Source organism: Mesoplodon mirus (genome assembly GCF_964341445.2).
Source record: "Mesoplodon mirus genome assembly, chromosome: 3".
NCBI classification, from domain to species: domain Eukaryota; kingdom Metazoa; phylum Chordata; class Mammalia; order Artiodactyla; family Ziphiidae; genus Mesoplodon; species Mesoplodon mirus.
Genome location: NC_138978.1, coordinates 142,943,074 through 142,970,081, shown reverse-complemented (window position 1 = coordinate 142,970,081; position 27,008 = coordinate 142,943,074). Strand labels below are relative to the sequence as shown.

General features: G+C 41.9%; 1 long non-coding RNA gene and 1 pseudogene across 2 annotated transcripts in view; both read right to left on the bottom strand.

Moving 5' to 3' along the window:
* LOC309799286 (centrosomal protein of 78 kDa-like) overlaps positions 1–27,008 on the bottom strand; it is a 659,089-nt pseudogene that overhangs the window by 264,406 nt on the left and 367,675 nt on the right. The gene's annotated exons all lie outside the window — the stretch shown is intronic.
* On the bottom strand, positions 1,907–5,325 carry LOC309801466. The gene is made up of 3 exons (XR_014293597.1): positions 4,964–5,325; positions 3,440–3,536; positions 1,907–2,740 (listed from the first exon to the last, which is right to left on the bottom strand). It is a non-coding gene; the product is annotated as an uncharacterized lncRNA (long non-coding RNA).

Genomic DNA, 27,008 nt, shown 5'->3' with positions numbered 1-27,008 from the left:
TATGCATGGGTGCCTGTGAGTGTGTGTGTGTGTGTGTGTATGGGTGCCTGTGAATGTTTGTGTGTACGTGTATGCATGGGTGCCTCTGTGTGTGTATGCATGGGTGCCTGTGAGTGTGTGCATGGGTGCCTGTGAGTGTATGTGTGTCTGTGAGTGTATGTGTGCGTGTGTGTGTGTATGAACCCTGACAGAAAGAGCTGGACACACATCTTGCCCTTCCTCAGGCTCTGTTGTTTCAGGTGTCTCTGGCCACAGCCCTGCTCAAGCTTAGTCCACTCTGCCCTTCTTTTTTGCCCCTTTCCCCATGACTCTCAGATGCCAGGATCCAGGCTCTGACCCCTGGTTCCTCACCATTGCCCTTCCCAGGATGCTCAGTCTCCTCAGGGTGTTGGGGAATTTGCTATGGGGCAAGACCCAGGAGGCCAAGCTTCTCCTTTTGGTTCTGTCTACATCTGCCTCAGGTTCTTCTATCACAAAGTGACTCAAAGCTAGTTGATCTGTCAGCTTCTCTTCTAGCTCCAACAATGTGTGAGTAATTATTTTGGAAAACAGTGAAATTTAATGAATGAGTATTTCAGGATGTTTCAGCTGCAAATAACAAAACACTTGGAATAAAGAACTAAATGATCGGGCTGATTCATCACAGCAAACCTGCAGATCAGAGGGAGGTGATCCCAGGATTGGTGTGGAATCTCTGAGAGATCATCGAGGACTCAGGCTCTTCCACCTTCTCTCTCTGCCTTCTTCACGGCTGCCGCTATCTTCCCTCATGGTGGCAAGATGGCTGCAGTGGCTCCAAGCTTCCATTCTCATGTAGCAGCTTCTCAAGTAGCAAGAAAAGCGGTAAGAGTGCAATCAGTGAGGAAAATCTTTCTCAGAGCTCTAGTAGCTTCATTTTGGGTCTCTGGTCAGAACTGGGTCACAGGTCTAATTTTAAACCAATCACTGGACAAAGGGATGGGACGGACCAATCATGATGCATCTACTTGGTCCTGATGGATGTATGAACAATTGAAAACTTGGGATTCTGTTAGCAAGAAAGGTTTGGAGCAGCTGTTTGGTGGGTTACAGGGGGAATGCTTTCAGGAGAAAGAAACAGTGTCTGGTGGTTGTAACCAAAAAGGGAATTTATTGGGAGGAAAATATAGGGTGAGGCCTGGAGGAAATAGGCAGAAAATAGCAGGAGCTTTTGAAATAAATGCTTTTCAGCCAGAATGGCCTGGTACAGACCCCTCATCACTGGGAGAGAATTCTAGTGCCTCTGTGCTTTGCATCACTTGTTCAAGACAAGTCTTGACAGAAGTATCGTATTGAATCAGGCTGGGGTCCAGGCCTATGACCTGGACACCTGGGTGCAGAGAGGAGCACCTGGCCTGTTTAGTCTCCAAAGTAGCCACTTACCAAGACCTTATCCAATGGGAGATTCTCATCCAATAGGAAAGAGGAGTTGGAGGCTGCACAGCTAACACAAAGCCAGAGAGCACAGCTAATATCCAGGAATTAGAAAAGCCTCTGTGAAGCCTGTGGCTTGGGAGATGCAGTCCTTGGGAAGCAGTGGTTGGGCTTATTTATTTCCACCATGATTAATTACCAGGAAACAAAGTAATGACTATATGCTCCATATCATTTTGCAAGTCTTAAAAACTGTTGGGTAAGTTCAATTTATTTACAACACTAATATCTGTTTATGTTAGCCCAGTTGGCAGTGTGGTTAGCTGTTCGCAAATTCAAGGAATTAGAAGCATCTGGTTAAAACAAACAACAAATGTTAGAAAGAACATCATCTCTGAGGAAGCTGGACTGGTGAGGAGTTTGATCTCAGGGCTGTAACTGCAGCTGCTTCTACCTTGGGTCTTTTCTGCAGCCCCATCCCCCCCCCCCCCCAGGTAAGGCACTGATAGGAGCAAAGGCTCCTGAGGGGCCCAGGTTACATCTCCAGTGACTTGGCGATGGGTTGAATTGGTTAGGCGGAAAGAAGGAGGTGTTCTTGCATTTTACAAATTCTATTGAATTGAGGCAAAATTTCTGGTCATCCGCAGGACCTTCAATTAAAATGAGTTGAATACAAGTTTACACAGCCCTGTTTCATCAGCCCTGAATGCGGAGATCCGGGTCTGGGATGGTGGAAAGGATGGGGCAAGAGTGTGAACAGCTAGTGATGCTCATGCGCACACTCCCACCTGAGCATGGGCACACTTGCACCTGCACATGCTCACAGTCGCACCCGCGCATGCGCACTTTCGCACCTGCGCGCGCACACGCTCGCAGCTGCGCTTGCGCACTCTCGCGCCTGCGCATGCGCATACCCGCACCTGCGCACACAGCACAAACCGTGTGCGTGGGCAGTACCCCCAGTCGGCGCCAACCTCGTGCGATGTGCGTGGAAGTGAAATTGGGTCCTGGTGCCAGCCCAGTCAGCCTTGAGAATCCTGTGCCGGCTGTTCCAGCTTCTGGAGAGGACGAAGCCACGGAGTCTGCTGAGGTAATGGCCTGGATTTTAATTGGTGCTAAGTGACCTCTTTGCGGGAGGCTTCAGGGTTGGATTCGTGCTTACACTTAGGGACAGATGAGGTCCCCTCTTCTTGGGGGCCCACGGGGGTGGCGGTCGTCAGCTTAGGGCACATCAAATGTCCTTTCCTACATCCACTACAATTTAGACGCTTCAGATATTTAATATCTTTCCTCCCGGTGCACACTCAACCTTGGCGGAGAAACTCAACAATGGTGGTTGTCACATCATCTAAAAAGAAACATTCTCTTATCAGTAAAACTCCTGACTAGAATATTCATATCTAATCAATCATCTTCTTTAAACCCCACCCCCCACCCCGCCACTTATCAGGCCCACTAAGTAGCCTCCTGAGGGACCATCACAAAGTCTGTTACCAGGAGCTCCACGGGAGGGATTGACCCCCGTACACTCACATCACCAGGCCTGAGGCAACCCTGCACAGCCAAAGAGGAGTGAGAGAGGGGAGAAGGGGAGCCCACCCTCCTTCTGCCACCTGGATTCCTCTGTGACTCAGGAACCCAGCTGAAGTTCTCACTCTGCCCTCACATACCCCTCACACACTCAGATTTCCTCCTCAGAGCCTCTTCCTTGCCCAGGTGGAGCCGTGGATGTGTGACAGCTCAGTTTCCATCTGCCCACCAAACCCAACCTTCTCAATGACCCCGTGAAGGCCTGCTTTCTTCAAAGACTCCTTTCCTGACTGTCCTGCCCCTCCTAGACCTCGCACCCCAAACTCACTCTCTCCCCCACCATCATTAAGGCAAGGCGTTTATTTCCCTCCAGTCAGACACAGTGCTGCTTCCCTTGGTGATCTCTTTTTCCTGGCTTAAAGGCCACCTCTGGTGTTTATTCAGCGTGATTTCCCTGGACTACAGATATGATGTGTGTAGCAGATAGAAGGGGTGGGAAGCTAAAGGTAGTCTTTACCATCCGTGTATGACATTCCTTCCAGCTTTTTTCTTTCCCAGTTCGTTTGTTCATTCGTTCATCCATCATGGATTGCTCATTTGTCATGTGTCAGGTGCTATGAAAGATAAAGAGCGTGAAAGAAAACGTATAAGACATGGTCTCTGCCGTCAAGAAGCTCAGAGTCTAGTAGGGCAGGACAGTTCCACAAGCAGATAGGAGTGAGTGCAATGATGAAGGATTCCAGACAGGAGCAATGTGGAGGAGCCCTGAACCTGGGTGGGGATGAAGCTGAATTGCAAAGGATGAAGAGGCATTGGCCGGGCAAGGTGGGGTGGGGGGACAGGAGATCAAGAGACAGTGGTATCCCAGGGAGAGGGGACTGCGCAAGTAAGAGCCTGGAGGCCAAAAGTCGCCAGGTGTGTGCTGGGAACTAAAGGTAGTTTAGAGTTGCCGGACCTTAAGGCAGGGAGTGGTGAGCGCTGAGGCCTGAGCTGCTACAACACCCAGGGGTGTCATCCTACTGTAGTCAGTGCCAATGGATCCCCCTGCTGGGGACAGTTTTTGTGACCTTAGACCATGGCACTGAATGGGTCCCAGAGGCAGGTAAGGGCTGAGCTTGGTGGGTGTTACAATTTGAAAAGGGCCAAAGGACATGAACTTCAGCCTCATGCTAGCCCAGCTCCCTGGGCGTCACCGTGTGTGTCCTTCCAGACTCGCTCCCTCTGGCTCTTCCTTCCCATTCCCTCCCCCTTAGGTCACAACCTGTCAGAACTGGAAGACACCTTAAATGCCATCAAGAATAACCCCCTCTTTTAACAAAGAAAGACATGGAGGCCTGGAAAAGGGAGTGCCGGCGGTCACACCGCCAGTTAGTGGCAAAATCTGCCCGTCTGTTCTCCCCTCAAACCCAGCTCCCTACTGGCTGAGTGGGCAACACACCCAGCATCCACCCCCTCCTCCCAGCTTCTCTCGGTATTTTCTTTCAGGCTTTCAGGTGTGCCTGAGGCTAATTTACTTAAACCTCTCCTCAAACAGCTACTGTTTGGCGGGGGTGAGACCTGGGGTTGCACAGTAAGGCCCGAGGAGAGGTTTGTGGGAAATGCACTTCCTTACTCTTCTGTGGACGTTTCCAGAAGTCCCCTGGCTCTCCCTGGTTGTGGGGCAGGGGCTGCACACAGCACAGGGTGGAAACTATCGGAGAAGGTTCGGAAGAAGGAGTCCCCTGGGAGACAGACACAGATGTGAGGTAGGAGGGTCCCCCGCGTAACCTCTCCCTCAGGTGCGCTGGCGTAGCCTGGTGTGTGGTCTTGAGGAGAGCACAGAGACGGGACACCAAACAGAAGGACATCTTGTCCTGTGGCCCTCCCCTTGGTAGTGCCCTCTGGGGGTTAGGGGTGGGGAGGGCAGCATACCAGGAACTATGGGAAGTGATCAGGAGAAGGGGCTGGCTCGCCGCGATGCTAGGGGTGATGCCTGGAAGCCCCTGGAGCATGTGCGGCAGTAGGACGGGGTCACACGTGCATCAGTTCTGTAGATGATCACCTGCAGGTGTTCACTTTATCCTCGTCCCCTCCCCTTGATGTTGGGTTGTCCTGTGACTTGTTTTGGCCAAAGGAATGGAGCATAACATTAGCTGAAGCTGTAAATGTGCTCGTGTGGTTGAGCTTCACCCTGACACACAGAGCACGTCCTGAGCGTCCACTAGTCCCAGAATTCAGAGACGCGTGGAGCAGATGTGAACACGACCCACAGTCTGAAGCAGAGCCACCGCAGCCCACTTGCAGGCCTTTGAATGAGAAATAAACATGATCACCATCTGAGAGTTTGAGGCATGGCCAAGAGCAAATCCTAGAATACAGGTTCCTTTGTGAGTAACCGAAAGTACAAATGAATTGTGCCGTAAATCAAAAAGGTTTTATTTTCTCACAAACAGTCCAGAGGTAGGCCATCCAGGGAGTTATCCAGACCCAAGATCCTACCAGCTTTCTGGTTCATCAGAAGCTGTGGCCCTCAGCTTCGTGGTCAAAAGTGATGTGGATGCCCAAGGTCCAACCATCATGTCCACACTCCAGCCAGGAGGAAGGAGGAGGGAGGGGGGAGAAGAGCATACCCATCTCTCTAAAGAGACTTCCTAAAAGTTTTTGCACACCAGAAGTAATTTTCAAAGTATTTACAACATGGATTTCAATTAATCAGAATGGATGCCCTCTGTCAACAACAGGTACATCTGTACCTGTACTTGTGGGTTGTCCTGATCACCTTTCCACTTGGAAATCTCATTGGCCACAGCTCAGTCACATGACCACACCTAGCTTCAAGGAACACTGGGAAGTGTTCTTTGAACACTGGGAAGTAGTCTTTATTCCAGACGACCATGGGCGCACTTACCTACTATCAGAGAAGAGGAGGACCTTTACAGTGGGACAGCTAGCATCTCTGCCACACTATGGAAAGTACTTAAAGCTCTTGGTACAGGTCCACAAGCCCTTGCCACAATTTGAGAAACAATTTTCCTGAAAACAAGTATTTTTCAGAAATCATTGGCTGGCAAAATTTGACCTGAAGTGTCTGTTTATCCCTCTTGTGAATATTCATATATTTGCTGCAGAAATATAATGTTTGATCATGAGGTGCTGCCCTGGATTCCTCTAGGGTATTTGTATGTGTGTGTGATACACACGTAAGTACAGTATTACCTATAAAATCTTTTAAAAGTCTGAATTTGAAACCCATTTGGCTCAGGGTTTTGGATAGAGTGATCACACATCCCAGTTTGCTTGGGATATTCAGGTTTACCCTTGTCCTGGTGAAATTATTAATAGCTCTCCCAACTTTCACTTTCACAATTGCTCAGTTTGGATGATAAATTATAGGGTCAGCCTATGTACAAACTAAGCTCTCAGTTAATGGCAGCAGTAATTACTGTTCCCCAGCAGAGCTCCTGTAGCGCCTATTGATATATACAGATATGCTAAAATGTTTCTTCAAGTAACCATTCAGTTCCTCACGGCTAAACAGTACCCTCCTGCCGGTGTTGTCTCCATTCTTCATGAATTGGCTTCCAAGATAGTGTGGCAGTCAGTTTCATCCCAGCCACCTCCCAGAGAGCACAGGCTTGGAAGCAATGAACACTAAATCAAGGCAGTTTTACTGAATCAGGAAAATGACTAGCATATTCTGAACCTTGGCAGACTTTTCTTTCTTCATTCCTGGCGAATTTAAAAAATAGGTCTGGAGATGCCTGTGGATGCAGCAGAATTCCACAGGCATGATACCCTCTTCGCCCAGCAGAGATGTAAGGAAAACAGCTGAGTCAGAAGGCCTTTTCTTGCTTTCGTTAATTGTCCTCTGGGTCTCGTGGCCAGGATCTCAACTGTGAGCAGGGCCAGCCCTGGACAAGGCCATAGAAGGCCCCCTTCTGTTCTCTTCCCCTCCGCTCCCTTGGCATCCGTGTACCCTCTTAGCTTTCCCACTGCGAGGTGCAGAGAAGTGGATCCCAAACTTGGCTGGTCTTCACTCAGGCCTGGGGTGTGTGCGAAGAGAGATTGCCGAGGCCTGCCCCAGGTCAGTGATTTGGGAGTCTGGCGCCAAGCCCAGGAATCTGTGTTTTAACTATTCCCCTGTTGATTCTGAAGAGCAGCCCAGTTTAAGAAACAATGAGCAAGGACTTGGAATCGCACAAAGCTGAGTTCAAATTTAACTTCTGTCACTGTGGCCTGGGGCTGTTTCTAAGCTTCTCTGAGTCTCAATCTGCCCATCTGTAAAATGTGAAACTTCAGGAAAATAATGTATTTTATTTTATTTTTAAAAGAATTAAAAAATCTCCTTTGAATATATAGTTACATTCCTTTTTGTAATGCTCAGTGTTTTTATTGTGTTCACACATGTGGGATCTTAGTTCCCTGACCAGGGATCAAACCTGCGCCCACTGCAGTGGAAGTGCGGAGTCTTAACCACTGGACCGTCAGGGAAGTCCCAATGTATGTTAAATTTAAAAAATGTTTTTCAGGTCGAAAGTCTATTCTTCTTCTCAAACATAAAATCAGACACTCCCCGTGTAGCTCATTAACACACTGGGAGAACGAAGGAGAATCTCATTGCTGAAAAGAACAGGCATAAAATCAGACACTCCCCAGGTAGCTCATTAACACACTGGGAGAACCAAGGAGAATCTCATTGCTGAAAAGAACAGGCATAGGCTTGCCTCCCACCTTGTCCTCTGCTCCCCTCCCATCCGGGAGAGCAAAGGGCAGAGTTCATGACCTCAAGGTGACAACAAAAGCAGATTTGTCTGTGCTTGGCAGGTAGTGTGCAGTCAACAAATACTTGTCGATTGCTTGCTTGATTTTATTTTTTTGTTTACCCAATTTCCTCTGAAAGCTTTAGGAATCTAATTCTTGTTTGTGGGAAAGGCATGGTGGGAGAGAGGTTAACTGTGAGATTAGATAATATTTTATAGATGGGCTTTTATATTTCTGCCGTATTTGTGGCAATATGTCTTAATGAGAGACGATGGTCTTTAGAGTCTGCTGGATTTGGTTTTAGATCTTGCCTTCACCATTGCTGTCAGGACAAAGTAAACTCTTAGTGGATTAACACGGTGAAGGTTTACGTCATCCAAGTCACAGTCCAGTGCAGGTAGCAGAGGACAAGGTGAAGGGTGCTGTGTTCCATGTAGTCACTGAGGGAGCAAGCTCCTCCCATCTTTATGGCTTCCCGGTGCCCTGGGTCATCCAGATAGTGATGGGAAAGGGCACGATGGACCAAGGTTTTTACGCACTAGGACCGGAAGTGGCAAAATCACTTCTGTCCCTATTTCACAGGCAGAATTCAGTAATGCGGTCAGCCTAATAGCAAGAGGACCAGGAAATATAGTTTAAGACGTGCCTAGAAAGAAAAGGAGAAAATGGATACTAATGAGCAGTAGAAGGTTCTGCCAGACCCGTTCATCAGCTCTGTGACCTTGGGCAAATGCCTTTAACTCTTAGCCTTAGTTTCTTCATCTGTACAATGGGAATGATACACATGTATTGGGATAGTTGTAAGACTTAAAAGATACATATAACATGCTTGATACAAGAGCATGTTTTCTTTCCTCTGAGTAGCCCCAAATACTGACTAGTTGAAAGTTTTGGCCTTCAACAAACTTTCTACCAAGTTAGGGGAACACAGATGAGAACACAGCTCCTGTCTCCTGGAGTGGAGAGTTCAGTTTGGATCATCTCCTTTCAGCGAAGCAGTGAGGCAGTCCCTGAATCCTGGGGGAGTTTGTCTTAAGGTCTTTTCATGACATGTGTTAAGGGTTTGCTGGAGTATTACCTTAAAAACCAGAAGCATCTGTACTCTAGTTACCTGGAGGAAAGAACCAGAAGAAAATGACTTCCATGGCAGCACCAAGCAATTATGTTAATATAAGTAAAAACATTCTGATGACGCTTAGTAGTCTGTTGGAAAGATTCTGGAAAAAATATTTTCTTCCCTTGAAATCTTTAAGCAAACGTCAGTTTCTACCTTTTGGAGTTAGCCTCTGCTGTAGTTCCTCTCTGAAGTACTCAGATAATAGTATCTCAGGCATATTTCTTGAGTTTTCAGATGCTAAAAACCACCACCCAATGGAAGAAATGAACTCCTTGATGATCATGAGCATGTAGCCCCCAGACCTTCTGGCACCTAAGGATGGATAATGTTACCTGCCCTGTGGCCTCAACATCAGCCAGTCAGATGATTGTGCACGAGCTGATCACATTCCCTGGGACGTCCCTCCCTCACCTGGCCTTTAAAAATGCTTTGCTGAAATCCTTTGGAGATTTCAGGGTTTTTGGAACACGGGCCACCCCTCTCCTTGCTCGATCCTGCAATAAACCTTTCTCTGCTCCAGACTCCAACCTTTCGGTTTGTTTGGCCTCACTGTGCTTCAGACACACGAACGTGCATTCGGTAACAACCTGACCAGCTTTACCAGCGTCCCCTGATAATGTGTCAGATATTCAAGTTTTAGGGCCCTGTCCCAGCCCTATGGAATCAGCAACTCTAGTGGGACTCAGTGATCTCTGTTATAACTGGCCCTCCATATGATTTTTATTCACCTTAAAGTTTGAAAATATCTGCATTGTCAGCTGCCAAAGCGTCCACCAGCAGGTGAAGGGGAGTGGCGCCTGGAAAAGATAGGGAGTAGCCAAGGCAAGTACAGCAGCATTTGCCGAGGTAGTAATGGAGAATGCCTTTTCTCCACTGGTTGGCACAGACTAGTATTTGGGAGCAGTGGCAGGGTTATTTAGGATGCTTTACATTTCAGTGTAGAGTGACCTCTGTCCTGGTTTGCCAGGGACTTCCCCTGTGTGAGCACTTAAAATCTCATCCTGGCAAACCCCTTAGCCCTGGATTTGAAAAACTTAGGGAATAACATGAAATTTAGGGGAAACATGATCTAGGTTTTGGGCAAGTCAAAAGTGCTAATTAAAGCTAAGCAATTATGGACAACATCTAGCCTTCTTTACCCCTTTGCAGGAAGGTAAATCTGATTGGGTGAAAGAACTTATTGTTAAATCTTTGTAGAAACATCCCCTTCTGCTTAGTCCGCTGCTTCTCACTTCTGGCTAGACAGTGGCATCGTCTGAGGAGATTTAAAATGATTTTATTGGTTTAGGATGACCAATTGTTGGTGTGAGGGTTTTTAAAAAGTGCTTCAGATGATTCTAATGTGCAGCCAAATTTAGGTGCCACTGCTTAAGCTTTTGAACCACTGCTACATATTTTCACCTCATCTTCCTATGAGAATATCCAACTGTAGCTGGTTTTTTTTTTCTTTTTCTTTTTTTAACTGTCTTATTATAAGATTTACTGTCTTAAATAAGATTGAATGTACAGAAAATCCTGCTAGTCCATCTGGTATAGCTGGATCCTTAGAATAATATCGTTAAGATATATACCATTTAAGTACTGTGACTGGCCTTTTTAAAATTAACATATGCATTGAATTAGTACAATCTCTTTTGAAGTTGTCATGTTGGGGAGCTATACCTCTAATCTGCTGCCATTGCTAAATATCTGGACACCTCTTATTAGGAATTGCTTTTAAACATCTTTAGGGGTTAAAACCAAGATTGCTGTATTATTTGTACTGGGACCACAAAAACCTCACAAAGTTCCCCCGCTGTACTTGCTACCCCCAGCTCTAACCCTTGGCAACTTCTAATCTGTTCGCCATCTCCACAGTTTTGTTATTTTAAGAATAATATGTAAATATCATCATGAATTACTTAATCTTCGGAGATTGGCTTTTTAAAATTTTTCCCTCGGCATCATTCCCTTGAAGTTCATTTCAATTTTTGCATATATTAATAATTTGTTCCTTTTTGTTGCTCGGTAGTATTCTATCATAAGATTTTATCACAATTTGTTTCAACATTCATCCATTGAAAGACATTTGGGTAGTGGCCAGTTTTTGGCTGTTATAAATAAAACTGCTATGAACATTTATTTATGTGTAAGTTTCTGTGGGAACTTAAGTTTTTGTTTCTTTTGGATAAATGCTCAAGAGTACAATTACTGTGTTGTAGGGTGAATCTACTTTTAGGATTAAAAGAGACTGTCAAGCTGTTTCTCAGAGTGGCTAAACCATTTTATTTTCCCACCAGTGATGTGATATAATTTTTCTATGTACTCACCAGCATTTGATTTTGTCACTGTACTTTAATTTTAGTTATTCTCTGATATCTCATTATGGTCTTAATTTGCATTTCCCTAATGGCTAATGATGTTGAGCATCTTTTCATGTGCTTCTTTGCCATGTGTATATTCTCTTCCATGAAATGTCTGTTCCTGTCTTCTGCCTATTTTCTAGTTGGATTTTTTTAAGTTGTTTGGAGAGTTCTTTGTATATTATAGATACAAGTCATTTGTCTCATGTGGGATTTTCAAATATGTTTTCCCACTGTGTAATTTGAGTTTTCATCCACTTAAAATGATCTTCTATGAAACATTTTTAACTCATTTTGATGAGATCCAATGTATCAGTTTTTGCTTTTATCGATCATACTTTCGGTGTCAAGTCTAAGAATTATTCACGTAGTTCTAGATGCCAAAGATTTTCTCCTATTTTTTTTTCTAAAAATGTCCTGCTTTTACATTTAAGATTATGATCCACTTTGATTTAATTTTTGTGTAAGGTGTGGAGGTTTAGGTTAAGGTTCATTTTTTGTTTGTTTGTTTTTGTCGAGGGATGTCCAACTGTTTCAGTACCATTTTTTGAAAAGTCTATTCTTCCTTGATAGCTTTCACACTGCTGTCAAAAACAAGTTAAATGTATTTATGTCAGTCTATTTCTGGGTTCTCTATTCCATTCCATTGATCTGTGTATCTAACCTCCATCATTACTGCAAAATCTTGAAATTGGGTAGATTAATTCCTCCCATTTTAATCTTCCTTTACAAAGTGTTTTAGCTATTCTTCAGCCTCTTCTTACCATATAAATCTTAGAATAAGCTTGTCTATATCCACAAAAACCTTGAGGGCATTTTAAGAGTAACTCTGTTAAGCCTCTTAACTTGGGGAGAATTGACATCTTTATTATGTTGTGTTTTCTAATCCATGAACAAGGTATGTCTCACTATTTGGGACTTTTAAATTTTTCTTCATCAGCATTTTGTAATTTTCAGTATAGAGGACCTATAAATGTCTTATTGGGCTTATATTTAAGTATTTAGGTCAGTTGTAAATGGTATCACATTTTTATTTAAGCTTCTACACATTTGTTATTAATATATAATTTGATAAAACTGTGTTGATTTGTACTCTAAAACATTTACAAACTAATATTATTTCTCAAGCTTTTTGTGGATTCCTTGGTATTTTCTCCATTTAGATTATCATCTCCTCTTCAGATACAGTTTTACTTTTCCTTATTTAATATAATAGTATATACTACTATTCAACATTCAGTAGGATATATTCCTTCCTATTCAACGTAGTAGGAATAGTCCTTTTATCTTTTAAATAAATGTTTTTAAAATTTAACTTTTAAATTTATGTATTTATTTATTTTTGCTTTATTTTCTTACTAGAACCTCCATTAATATATTTAATAAAAGTGGTGAGGGCAGATATCGGTGCCTTGTTTCTGATCTTACAGAGAAAGCATTCAGTCTTTCACAGTTAAATATAATGTCGGTATAGGTTGTTTGTAGATCCTCTTTATGAGTTTTAGTATGTTCCTTTTCTATTCCTAGTTTGCTTGGGGTTTTTTTCTTCTTTTTTTAAATTTTTTTATTTTATTATTATTTTTTTACAACTTTATTGGAGTATAATTGCTTCACAATGGTGCGTTAGTTTCTGTTTTATAACAAAGTGAATCAGTTATACATATGTTCCCATATCTCTTCCCTCTTGCGTCTCCCTCCCTCCCACCCTCCCTATCCCACCCCTCCAGGCGGTCACAAAGCACCGAGCTGATCTCCCTGTGCTATGCGGCTGCTTCCCACTAGCTATCTACCTTACGTTTGGTAGTGTATATATGTCCATGCCTCTCTCTCGCTTTGTCACAGCTTACCCTTTCCCCTCCCCATATTCTCAAGTCCATTCTCAAGTAGGTCTGTGTCTTTATTCCTGTTTTACCCCTAGGTTCTTCATGACATATTTTTTCTTAGACTCCATATATATGTGTTAGCATACGGTATTTGTCTTTCTCTTTCTGACTTACTTCACTCTGTATGACAGACTCTAGGTCTATCCACCTCATTACAAATAGCTCAATTTTGTTTCTTTTTATGGCTGAGTAATATTTCATTGTATATATGTGCCAAATCATGAATGGGATTGGATTTTGTCAAATGCTTTCTCTGCATTAATGGATAGGATCACATGACTTTTCCCCCTTTATCTATTGGATATGGTGGATTACACTGTTTGATTTTCAAATATTTAACCAACTTTGCATAACTGGAATAAATACCACTTGGTCATGATATATTATTCTTTTTATATATTTCTGGATTTAATTTGCTAATATCTGGCTGAAGATTTTTACAGGCAATTTCATAAAACATATTGGTCTATAGTCTTCTTCTTTTTATACTATTCCTGTCTGGTTTTGGTATCAAGGTAATACTGGCTTAATAAAATTAATTAGGAACTGTTCCCTCTACTTCTATTTCTTATCAAATCATGTAAAATTGGTTTTAATTCTTTAAGTCTTGGGTAAAAGTGAAACATCTAAGCCTGAATATTTCTTTTGGGAGTTTTTATATGAAAAATCAGTGTTTCTAATGGTTACAGGAAAATTGAGATTATCTATTTCATCTTGGCTGGGTTTTGGTAGTTTTGGGTGTAGAAGCATTGGCCCATTTCATCTACATTTTTGAATTTATAGTGTAGACTTGTTCATAATAACTTGTCCCTTATTAACCTGCAGGATAGGTCATGGTATCCCTGGTTGCATTTCTGATATCTGTGATTTGTGCCATCTCTGTTTTTACCTTTATCAGTCTTGCTAGATCTTTATTGATTAAATTGTTTATTTCCAAGAACCAGCCTTTTGTTTCATTGATTTCCCCCCCCCCCATTTTCCTGTTTTCAGGTTCATGGATTTCTGTTTCATCTTTATTATTTCCTTCTTTCTGCTTGTTTAGTGTTTTTTCCTCTTCCTTTTTTTTACTATTGTAATATAGAAAATTAGATTATTGCTTTGAAATATTTTATTTCCCAATTTAGTTCTATAAACTTCCCTTTTAGCATTACTTTCACTTCATTCCACAAACTTTGATCTGTTATATCTCCATTTTCTTTTATTCTATGCATTAAAAATTTTTTCCTTGATGCTGTCTTTTTTACCCATGAGTTATTTGGAATTGTGATGTTTAGTTTTCATGTGATTGAAGATTCTCCTGTTGTCTTTCTGTTATTGATTTCTAGTCTGATTCCATTATGGCTAGAGAACATACTCTCTATGATTTTAATTCTTTTAAATCTGCTAATGTTTTTTTTATCACCCAGTATATGGTATATGAGTGAATGTTCCACGGACACTTGAATATGTATTCTCTTATTGAGTGTGTTCTTTAAATGTCAGTTATGTCCTGTTGATTGATGATGTTTTCAGTTCTTCCATATCCTTGCTGATTTTTCTCTCTGGTAGTTCTATAAATTGCTGTGTTGAAGTCTCAAATAATAATTGTGGATTTAAAATTTTCTCCTTTTACTACCTTTTTCAGTGTTTGCTTCATGTATTTTGAAGTTCTGTTGTTTGGTGCACACACATTTAGTATCACTAGGTCATCTAGGTGGATTATTCCTGTTATCTTTATGTAATGACCCTGTTTGCCCCTAATAATTTCCTTTGCTCTGAAATCTACTTTATCTGATATTAATTTATCCATTCCTGCTTTTTCTGATTAATGTTCACATGATATATCATTTTCATCCTTTTACTCTGAACTACCTGTATCATGATGTTTAAAGTAAGCTTCTTATAGACAGTATATACTTGGATCATGCTTGTGATTTTTTAATCTACTCTTCCAATCTCTGTCTTTGACTTGGTTACTTAGATCATTTACAGTCAATGTAATTATCGCTATGTTAAAGATTAGGTCTACCATTTTATTTTTTGTTTTGTCTTTTACCTTAGTTTCTCAGTCTTGTGTTTCTCTTATTTTGCCTTCTTGTGGGTTACTTAAACATTTTTTAATAAGCCCATTTTAATTTATTTATTTATAATCATTTGTGTATACTGTTTGTATAGTTTTCTTAGTGGTTGCTTTTGGCATTACAGTATACATATGTAACTTATCATAGTCTACTGGAATCTGTGTTTTATTACTTCAAGTGAAGTTTCAAAATTTTACTTCCATTTAGGTCTCTTAATATTCCCCAGTTTTAAAGTATGATTTTCTGTAGTATTTCCTTTCTCTACATTGAGAACCACATCAGATGGTGTCATAATTTTTGCTTTGACCATCATATAGTATTTAAGAAACTCATGAGACTAATGATAGTCTCTTCTATTTACCCCATTTGTTTTCACCCATTCCATTGTTCCCCTTTTCTTTCTGAAGTTCCCAGTGTTCTGTTTTTGTTTTTTTATGTTTTCATAACTGTAGGTGATATCTGGTCTTTCCAGTGCCATTGGATATGAGTTTCAGGAAACCCTGAGCCTGGCTCACTGAATGCTGCTGAGTTGGAGGGTTTGTATATGTGGGGCCTGTTGGCTCAGCAGATGCTAGCAGATTACACTAATGTTGATGGGACTAGTGCCACAGGAGGATGGGTTCCCACTCAGGCTATGCTGCTGCTACAGTAGGACAAGTGCCCCTCTACCCCAAGTGTGGGGCAGTGACCTGCTGCTGTCACTGCTTTGTATTAGGCTGCTTTTCCTCAGGTGTGTGGTGGGATCCCTTGGAAGCTGCTGCTGTTGCTGTCAATCACAATGTTAAATTCATTTCAGAAATACTTAAGTATAAATATATAGCCTGGCTCTTGTAGAACTTCTGTATTTGTTTTTTATTGCTTTCATACAAATTACCAAAAACTTAGTGACTCAAAACAAGGTAAATTTATTACAAGTCTGACATTGGTCTCAATTGAGTAAAGTAAAAGCGTTGGCAGGATCGACAGACGAATGGATAAAGATGTGGCACAGGGATTCCCTGGTGGCTCAGTGGTTGGGAGTCCGCCTGCTGATGCAGGGGACACGGGTCATGCCCTGCTCCAGGAAGATACCACATGCTGCGGAGTGGCTGAGCCCATAATCCACGGCTGCTGAGCCGGCGCGTCCGGAGCCTGTGCTCCGCAACGGGAGAGGCTGCAACAGTGAGAAGCCCACTTACCACACACACAAAAAAAATGTGGCCCATATATACAATGGAATATTACTCAGCCATAAAAAGAAATGAAATTGAGTTTTTTGTAGTGAGGTGGATTGACCTAGAGACTGTCATACAGAGAGAAGTAAGTCAGAAAGGGAAAAACAAATACCATATGCTAACACATATATATGGAATATAAAAAAAAAGAAAAAATGGTTATGAAGAACCTAGGGGCAGGGCAGGAATAAAGATGCAGCCATAGAGAGTGGACTTGAGGACACAGGGAGGGGGAAGGATAATCTGGGATGAAGTGAGAGAGTGGCATGGACATATATACACTACCAAATGTAAAATAGATAGCTAGTGGGAAGCAGCCACAAAGCACAGGGAGATCAGCTCTGTGCTTTGTGTCCACTTAGAGGGGTGGGATAGGGAATGGAGGGTGGTAGGGAGACACAAGAGGGAGAGGATGTGGGGATATATGTATATGTATAGCTGATTGACTTTGTTATGAAGCAGAAACTAACACACCATTGTAAAGCAATTATACTCCAATATAGATGGTTAAAAAAGAAAAAAAAGTGTTGGCAGAGCTACATTCTTTTCTGGAGGCTCTTAGGGGTGTTTCTGTTCCCTGGACTTTATCTGCTGCCAGCGGTCACTTGTAGTCTGACTCAGAGTCCCCTTTCTCCACCTACAAAACCCAAAATGTTGCATCGCTGTTATTCTGCTTCTATTAAGACATCTCTATCTTTCTCTTTCTACAGTTGGGAATGGCTTTCTGCTTTTAAGGACTCATGCAATTAGATTTGTTCCATGAGGTAATACAGGATAATCTTTCTATCTCAAGGTCTATAACTTCAGTCATATCTGCAAAGTCCTCTTCACCATGTAAGGTAACATATTAATAGGTTCCAGGGATTAGGGTGAGGGCATTTTTAGGAGCCATTATGCTGCCTACCACACCCTTAACAAGTGACCTTGAGAAAATTACTGAGATTTTTAAAGCCTTACTTTCCTCAAACATAAAATGGAAAGAAAGATAAGTAGTTAATGTCATGAAAGTGAAACAGTATATATAAAATCAACTAATTAAGAAAATAAGATTTTTTCTTTATGATTTACATGATTCTCAGAGTTCAGTTACTTGAAGAGTTACTTTTTTTTAAAACAGAACTAAGGAATTCAGGGTTCAGATGCTGTAAGATTGTCTGAATTATCTGAGTAACAATTAGCTAAGCACAGGTGTAAAGCATTTGATTTACTCCCTAGTGTTCTTTATCTTCTCATCCCACTAAATGCATATCCCTTGTCTAGCTCCAGCCAGTAGAGTCAGAGCTTGTTTTACTGTTTAACTAAAGTTCAATTTAAATTCTCTCTACATCTCCAGATTCTCAGCCCTGGTTGCATATTATATTCACTGGGGAGACTTCAAGAACTACTGATGTCAAATTTCTACCTATCATGGATATTTGAGAAGGGACCTGGAATGAAATGCTCTAGCTTATGGCTTTTGGCGCCAAATCATGTTACCTGTAGAAGGTATCTTCTAGGTATGAAAATAGTTCAGATGAGTCAAATTTCTCAGTAAAAGATGACAAAACTATGGCTTAGGTGGTAAATTTTCCATGTCAATTTGTCTGGGTCCCCATGCCCAGTTATTTGGTCAAATATTATTCTGGATATTTCTGTGATGGCGTTTTTGTGTTTATTTATTTATTTATTTACTTATTTACGTATTTATTTATATTTTTGGCTGCGTTGGGTCTTCATTGCTGCCCGTGGGCTTTCTCTATTTGCAGCAAGCAAGGGCTACTCTTCTTTGTGGTGCACGGTCTTCTCATTGCGGTGCCTTCTCTTGTTGCAGAGCATGGGCTCTAGGTGCACGGGCTCAGTAGCTGTGGTGCATGGGCTTAGTTGGTCCACGGCATGTGGGATCTTCCCAGACCAGGGCTCAAACCCGTGTCCCCTGCATTTGCAGGCAAATCCTTAACCACTGTGCCACCAGGGTAGTCCCTGTGATGGTGTTTTTGGATGAAATTCATACTTAAATTGGTGGTGGACTTTGAGTAAAGCAGATTATCCTCCATACTATGGGTGGGCCTCATCCAATCAGTTAAAGTTCTAATAAAGCAAAGACTGACTTCCCTGTGGCAAAAAGGAATTCTGCCAGAAGACTTACAGAAATTGAACTGCAACTCTTCCTAGAGTCTCTAGAGAGCCTAACCTGCAGATTATGAATTTACCAAGCCTCTATTATTGTGTGAACCAATTGTTTAAAATCTCTCTCTCTCTTTATCTTTATATAGATAGGGATGTAGATCTAGATATCAATATTGATATCTAGATCTATATCTATCAATATATATGGGCACATTGTATACACCTGCTGTTGGTTCTGTTTTTCTGGAGAAAAACATAGTGGCCCATATAAATAAAAGGATGAACCCAAGTTCACCCAGGTAGAGAGTAGTACAATGAGAACTGGAACTTAAGGCCTCGTGACTCATTCAGCTGTGAACACTGACCCACAACTGGGGTCCGCAAACTCTGGCCCACTGATCAGATCTCGCTTGACTCCTGGTTTTGTACATAACGTTTTGCTTGAACACAGCCACACCCATTCATTAAGGTATTGTGCATGGCTGTTTCTGTGCTACAGCAGCAGATAGGCAATTGCAACAGAGACGTATGGTACACAAACTCCAAAATATTTACTATCTGACCCTTTACAGAAAAGATCTGCTGACCCTTGCTCTAGGATGCCATCTGATTTCTGATAGCCCCGAGGAGAATAATTCATGCACATTGGGATAGATTGTTAATCTCATGTCCTCCTTAGGTCAAAGATCTCTTAAATGCTCACCCTTGCAATAGCCAGCTTGGGGAGCACTGTCTGAGGATGCAGTCAGGTCTTTCCAATCCACACTGCTCCCTGACTATGGTTCTTAAAACCTATTTTTGAAAAAAATTTTATTGGAATATAGTTGATTTACAGTGTTGTGTTAGTTTCAGGTGTACAGAAAAGTGAAACAATTATACATATACATATACGCACTTTTTTTTTGTTTTGTTTTTGTTTTGGGGTTTTTTTTGCTGCACGCGGGCCTCTCACTGTTGTGGCCTGTCCTGTTGTGGAGCACAGGCTCCGGACGTGCAGGCTCAGTGGCCATGGCTCACGGGCCCAGCCGCTCCGCGACATGTGAGATCTTCCCGGACTGGGGCACAAACCCGTGTCCCCTGCATCGGCAGGCGGACTCTCAACCACTGCGCCACCAGGGAAGCCCCACTTGTATTTTTTTTTAGAGTCGTTTCCAAATAGCCCATTACAGAGTATTGAGTGGAGTTCCCTGTGCTAATAAGAAGAGCAGGTTCTTATTAGTTACCTATTTTATGCAGAGTAGTGTATATATTTCAGTCCCAATCTCCCATTTTAACCTCCCCTCCACAATCCCTTGGTAACCCTAAGTTTGTTTTCTACATCCGTGCCTCTACTTCTAAAACCTGTCTATTTTAACCAATACCACTCATTGCTTACTGTCTCTGGCTTCATGTACTTGATAATAAATCTACTTCTTGTTCTATCCTGGATGACATGTCCAAGGACTGAGATAATATCTTATTCTACATAACTTGTCCTTGATATTGTCTATCTTGGGGTCTTCATCTATGTCCCAAAGAAGACAGTCACACTCTGTCTTCTAGTACTACTAATAATACCACATTTTAGGGCATGAATTTGACCCAATGCACTGAACTATCCCTTTAGAAGCTGTATGCAACCTGTCACTGGGTTTTAGCACAGGGGTAGAACTCAGATTAGTGTTCCTATTTAAACAAATCTACTTGACCAGAAACCTTTTGTCTCACCATTTATTTTATTACACAAGTAATTTCTGTCTTTGCATCTATGATATAAATATTTTTAATTTCCTAAATTATCTGAAAAATTATTTAGAGCTTCTGTTTCAGTAGGCATTGGAATTGCTGTGTTATGACTATTTCATTATTTTATTTCCAAATGTTAAATCAGGCTTCAAGCTTTGGCCAAGAGTAGACAGGAAAGGGTTTAAAAAGAAATGAAGAGTGGGAAAGACTTCTGATGCAAGGGAGACATAATAAAGATTTGATTTTGAATCAGTAATTTATAATAAAGGTTTGATTTTGAATCAATAATTTATGTCACTGCAAAATAGCTCCCTGGTAAAATGCCATTCTTTGGTATCATTAAGTACAGAAATCAACAATCAAACTGTGCAGTGCTCTTCTTCATTTTCTAAACACAAACCTAGATCTAGATGAGAGGAGAAGTCATTTCATCACTCAGGCTCTGGACTTACGACTCCAAGTCCTGTCTTCTTTCAACCATACCTGCTAGGTTTCTGTCTAACTTCTTGAGCATGAAGTAATGGCTTCAGCTTTCATCCCCTTCCTCAGTATATAGCTTAGTGACTATGAGTAAGGGATCTAAAACTTGAGAACTTGGGCTCAAATCTTGACTCTAAAATTTACTTGTTGAGTACTCTTGAGCATGTTATCTGTTTTTGCTTCAGTTTTCTCATCTATAAAATAGAGATAACATTACTTCTCTCAGCGAGTTACTATGAGGGTTAAAAGAGAAAATTCATACAATGAAAGAATTTATCAGTTCTTGGAATACAATAAATACCAGAAAGAAATGTTAGCCATTATCAAGGGCCCCTCATTTTATGGATAATATAGATTAGTTTATATAGGTCTAATATTTACATATACATAAACATTTTGTACCTATATGTGTGTATACGTTCTTCTTAGAAATTGAGCAGTCAACATTCACATCTAAAAGTATGTGCTCTGTGAAATGTAGATCTCCTGTGTACAGACACAGTGCTATATTATCTATTAGATAAGAGATATCTAACTGTGTTATCTAATAGATAACACAGTTATGTATTGCTACATAATTAAGAAGTCCAAACTTAGTGTTGAAACAAAAAAAAATTTTAATATGTGCCCAGATTCTGTGGGTCAGCAATTCAAACAGTACACAGAGGAGATGGCTTGTCTCTACTCCATGACTGATGTCTGAAACCTCAGCTCATGAGGATTGAAATGGCTGGGGCTGGAATCATCTAGACAATTTTAATTCCCATTTCTGGCCCTTGAGATGGGATGACTCGAAGACTGGGCCCAACAAGGACTGTTGACTGGAGTGCCTATAGTTGGCTGCCCATGTGGCTTGGACTTCTCATAACGTGGTAGTTAGGATTCAAGATAGAGTATCCCAAGAATGAGTGTCCAGGGTTCAAGCATTCCACGAGAATCATGCAAAAGCTGCATGACCTTTTATGACCTAGTCTTAGATGTTACATAGCATCACTTTCATTATATACTATTGCAGGCATTGGAGACCTTTTTCCATAAAGTGTCAGACAGTCAATATTTTAGGCTTTACAAGCCATACAATCTCTTCTGCAACTACTTAGCTCTGCTGCTGTGATGTGAAAACAGACACAAACAATACATATACTGAGGAACATGGCTGTGTTCCAATAAAGCTTCATTTATAAAAGCTGGTAGAGGACTAGATTTGGCCCACCAGCCATAATTTACTGACCCCTGCTCTATTGTTTGTTAGGATTTGGGAGCCAAAATGTTCGTCAGTATTTACTGCTTTGCTAGTCCATTTAAGAAAATGGACTACTGAAAAAATAGCTTCAGACACAGTATGGCATTTTATGATTTAGCATAAAATCTGAGAAATATAGAGGTTATCTGAAGCCTGCATGGTAAAGTTCCCTCTGCTATTGAAGTTATTGTCTTTAAACAAAGATTCTACATCAGTAATGCTATATATATATATATATATATATATATATATATATATATATATGATATTCAGGTTAATTTCCTATTCTGTCTAAGGAAGTAATTGGTTGGTTGGTATGAGAGATGGTGTGGCTTCCAAAGGTGAAAAGTATTATTTTGTTGTAATTTCCGGCTGCCTAGGAATGGGAGAGGCCCAGGACACTGTAGTCAGTATATTATGTGGAGCAGGTTATATTGTGGTTTATTCATGAACTTTTACATGTTTATTTTCTATGCAAGTTTCTGTGCTCCTTTTTGAGTTTTGGTAGATAAGTGTTTTGTAACCTTCGAATACTTGGAGTTATATATATATATATATATATAACTTTTATATATACATATTTTAACGTAGTAGTTAAAGCAGTGGAGAGTGTACCATAGTCTACCTAGGTTCAAATTCTGGCTTTACCCTATGACTTCCCTGTGGCTTCCTCTGCTCACCTATTAAAAAGGAGTATAATAAGACTGCTGTGGTGAGTTATATACTAAAAGTGCTATTTAAGCATTTGCTATAATGATTATGTATACTCGAAGGCAAGGAACTTGCCCCTTGATCGTGTCTGTATTCCTAGTGCTTAAGAATTCCTAGTGCTTTCCTAGTGCATTGTCTTAGGATAGAGATAGCTCAGTATAGTTCTTCTCACTATAAAGTACTGTTATATTGAAAGTCTTTGCTTGTGTACTAATCATCTATGACATATCTGCTGAGGACAAGGAAACAAATAATTTTAAAATGGCAATGGATTACAAAAGATTGTATGATGTAATGCCTTTATTATGTAATTTTAAAACTAACAAATGGAGACTTCCGGGTAAGATGGCGGAAGAGTAAGACGCGGAGATCACCGTCCTCCCCACGGATACACCAGAAATACAGCTACACGTGGAACAACTCCTACAGAACACCTACTGAACGCTGGCAGAAGACCCCAGACCTCCCAAAAGGCAAGAAACTCCGCCACATACCTGGGTAGGGCGGAGCGGAGAGATTCCCGCGCGGAGGGTCGGTGCCGGGCGGCGCTCACCGGCCCGAGAGGCTTGTCTGCTCGCCCCGGCGGCGCTGGAAGCTGAGGCTCGGGCTTCGGTCGGAGCGCGGGGAGAGGACTGGGGCTGGCGGCGAGAACTCAGCCGGAAGGGGGCTAATGAGCCACAGCTAGCCGGCAGGGAGTCCGGGAACACTCGGGAGCTGCCGAAGAGGCAAGAGACTTTTTCTTCCCTCTTGGTTTCCTGGTGCGCGAGGAGAGGGGATTAAGAGCGCTGCTTAAAGGGGCTCCACACACGGGCGCGAGTCACGACTGAAAGCGCGGAGCCCAGTGACGGGCGTGGGACGCTAGGGCTGCTGCTGCCGCCGCCAAGAAGCCTGTGTGCGAGCGCAGGTCACTGTCCACACCGCCCTTCCGGGAGCCTGTGCAGCCCGCCACTGCCGGGGTCCCGGGATCCAGGGGCGGCTTCCCTGGGAGAACGCACGGCGCGCCTCGGGCTGGTGCAACGTCACGCCGACCTCTGCCGCTGCAGGCTCGCCCCGCACTCCGTGCCCCTCCCTCCCGCCCGGCCTGAGTGAGCCAGAGCCCCTGAAGCGGCTGCTCCTTTAACCCTGTCCTGTCAGCGAAGAACAGACGCCCTCCGGAGACCTACACGCAGAGGCGGGGCCAAATCCAAAGCTGAGACCCAGGAGCTGTGAGAACAAAGAAGAGAAAGGGAAACCTCTCCCAGCAGCCTCAGAAGCAGTGGATTAAAGCTCCACAATCAACTTGATGTACCCTGCATCTGTGGAATACATGAATGGACAACAAATCATCCCAAATTGAGGAGCCAGGAGTCAGTGCTGTGCCTCTGAGGTGGGAGAGCCAACTTCAGGACACTGGTCCACAAGAGACCTCCCAGCTCCACATAATATCAAACGGCGAAAATCTTCCAGAGATCTCCATCTCAACACGAGCACCCACCTTCACTCAACGACCAGCAAGCTACAGTGCTGGACACCCTATGCCAAACAACTAGGAAGATAGGAACACAACGCCACCCATTAGCAGAGAGGTGGCCTAAAATCATAAAAAGTCCGCAGACACCCCAAAACACACCACCAGACGTGGACCTGCCCACCAGAAAGACAAGATCCAGCCTCACCCACCAGAACACAGGCACTAGTCCCCTCCACCAGGAAGCCTACACAACCCACTAAACCAACCTTAGCCACTGGGGACAGACACCAAAAACAACGGGAACTACGAACCTGCAGCCTGCAAAAAGGAGACCCCAAACACAGTAACATAAGCAAAATGAGAAGACAGAAAAACACACAGCAGGAGAAGGAGCAAGATAAAAACCCACCAGACCTAACAAATGAAGAGGGAATAGGCAGTCTACCTGAAAAAGAATTCAGAATAATGATGGTAAAGATGATCCAAGATTCTATTTCCCAGATCCAAAATCTTGGAAATAGAATAGACAAAATGCAAGAAACAGTTAACAAGGACCTAGAAGAACTAAAGATGAATCAAGCATCGATTAAAAACACAATACATGAAATAAAAAATACTCTAGATGGGATCAATAGCAGAATAACTGAGGCAGAAGAACGGATAAGTGAGGTGGAAGATAAAATAGTGGAAATAACTGCTGCAGAGCAAAATAAAGAAAAAAGAATGAAAAGAACAGAGGACAGTCTCAGAGACCTCTGGGACAACATTAAACGCACCAACATTCGAATTATAGGGGTTCCAGAAGAAGAAGAGAAAAAGAAAGGGACTGAGAAAATATTTGAAGAGATTATAGTTGAAAACTTCCCTAATATGGGAAAGCAATACGAGACTTTGAGAAACATTAAAATCAAGAAAACATGGGCTTCCCTGGTGGCGCAGTGGTTGAGAGTCTGCCTGCTGGTGCAGGGGACATAGGTTCGTGCCCCGGTCCGGGAGGATCCCACATGCCGCTCCTGGCCGCTGAGCCTGCACGTCCGGAGCCTGTGCTCCGCAGTGGGAGAGGCCACAACAGTGAGAGGCCCGCGTACCGCCAAAAAAAAAAAAAAAAAAAAAAAAAAATCAAGAAAACATGACACTACCAAAGGAACATAGTTTTCCAGTAACAAACCTCAAAGAAATGGAGATATGCAAATTGCCTGACAAAGAGCTTAAATGGATAGACAGTGGAGATTATCATCCCTTTTTTAAATAGGTCTTGTATAATGGGTTTCAATCCTTAAAAGCCCTATTCTAATTTATATAGTGCTGTATCAACTATTTTAACCAGGTGTGAGGGGTTATTTTTGCAAGCCAAGTGCCATAGCTTTAATTTAATTTAATTTATTACTTATTGGGCCAGAGTATCCACGCCCACTAGGAGATATTTTAGGACAAGGACGCTATATAACCATGGGAAATTTAAGCAAGGCAATAGTTCTGATGGTTAAGATGAGGAATACCTAATTTTCCTCTATTTTATATTTGGTAACTCCCCTAAGAGTACAGGGAGACTTTTATTTAAATTTAGTCAAATCTCCATGTAGAGGGTACCTTGTTTAAATGCAGTAGGATCCCCAGTTATAACTGTACCTTGAGTCCTAATATTAAGTCCATGAAAGTTTGTCTGTTGTTGTAGACAATTTAGAACCTACATGATAGAAGTACAAAACCTTTTTTTTGGTTTGTTTTTCAGTTGTATAAAGTTTAAGCTGTGACAAAGTAAGAAAGTGGCATGGACATATATACACTACCAAATGTAAGGTAGATAGCTAGTGGGAAGCAGCCTCATAGCACAGGGAGATCAGCTCGGTGCTTTGTGACCGCCTGGAGGGGTGGGATAGGGAGGGTGGGAGGGAGGGAGACGCAAAAGGGAGGGGATATGGGAACATATGTATATGTATAACTGATTAAATTTGTTATAAAGCAAAAAATAAAAATAAAAAATAAAGAAAAATTTAAATAAAAATAAAAAAATAAAAAAAGAATGAATTTGACTAAAGAAAAAAAAAAAACTAACAAATGATCATGGTAGAAAATTTGAAAAACTCCTAGACAAAATAGAGATCAATAAAATTTGGAGTAACTTTCAGAATGTAGAGTTGTCCATGAATATTAGTGCTTTCACATTTTCTGGGACTTTAAGTAGACTCTGCTTCTTAAGAGTCTATTCATGATATCTTATTTTAATGATGTTTTCATCATGGGGACACACACACACAGAAATCTGCTAAAAAAAAAGACATGTAAATCACTGATGTTTCAGATAGCCACATGAAATAAAGTGAGAAAGGTCAACAAGCTGAAAGAATGTGCAGTAGCATCTCCTTAATTGCTTACAGAATTCTGATAATTACCTCTTTGTGGATAAAGTAATTAATGGGGAATCTAATTCAAGAAAAATGTATGAACTTCAAGCCGTCTCGAAGCCAAGTATTTCTTTCCACAGGAGGTTACTTTCCACGGCCGTGCTTCCTTATTACCTGACAGGGAAAGAGTATTGTATGGCAAAGGATCTTCCTGAAAGAGGGTGCTTCCCACACTGATTGTCATAAACGACTTCGGAATTACTGTTGCTGTATTACCAAAATCTTAAACTAGGATATTTTGGACAAATGTGGTCCTTAGTTAATTTTTAGAGCTACAAACTCTCAGATGGCTCTGCAATAGCAATTGTCTGGCTATTCTTCAGGGTGATCACAATATGGTAATGACCTTGAGGTATCACTAAAAAGCAGGAAGGTGGGAGTCTTCCTTTGGTTCCAGAGTGAAATGCGAGTTGGAGTTGGAGTTGGAAAAGAGGCCGACAACCAAGTGATAGAGAAGGAAATGTGAGGTCATTAGTGAAAAACCAGGTTTAAGTTAAGGTGAAGAGGCATGAGGAAATGGTCAGCTGTTACAGCATTACAAAGATCATCAAGAAGCAAATCCATGAATGTGGTTTGTATTGCAATCTGCTGAAAAAGAGACAAATATCCT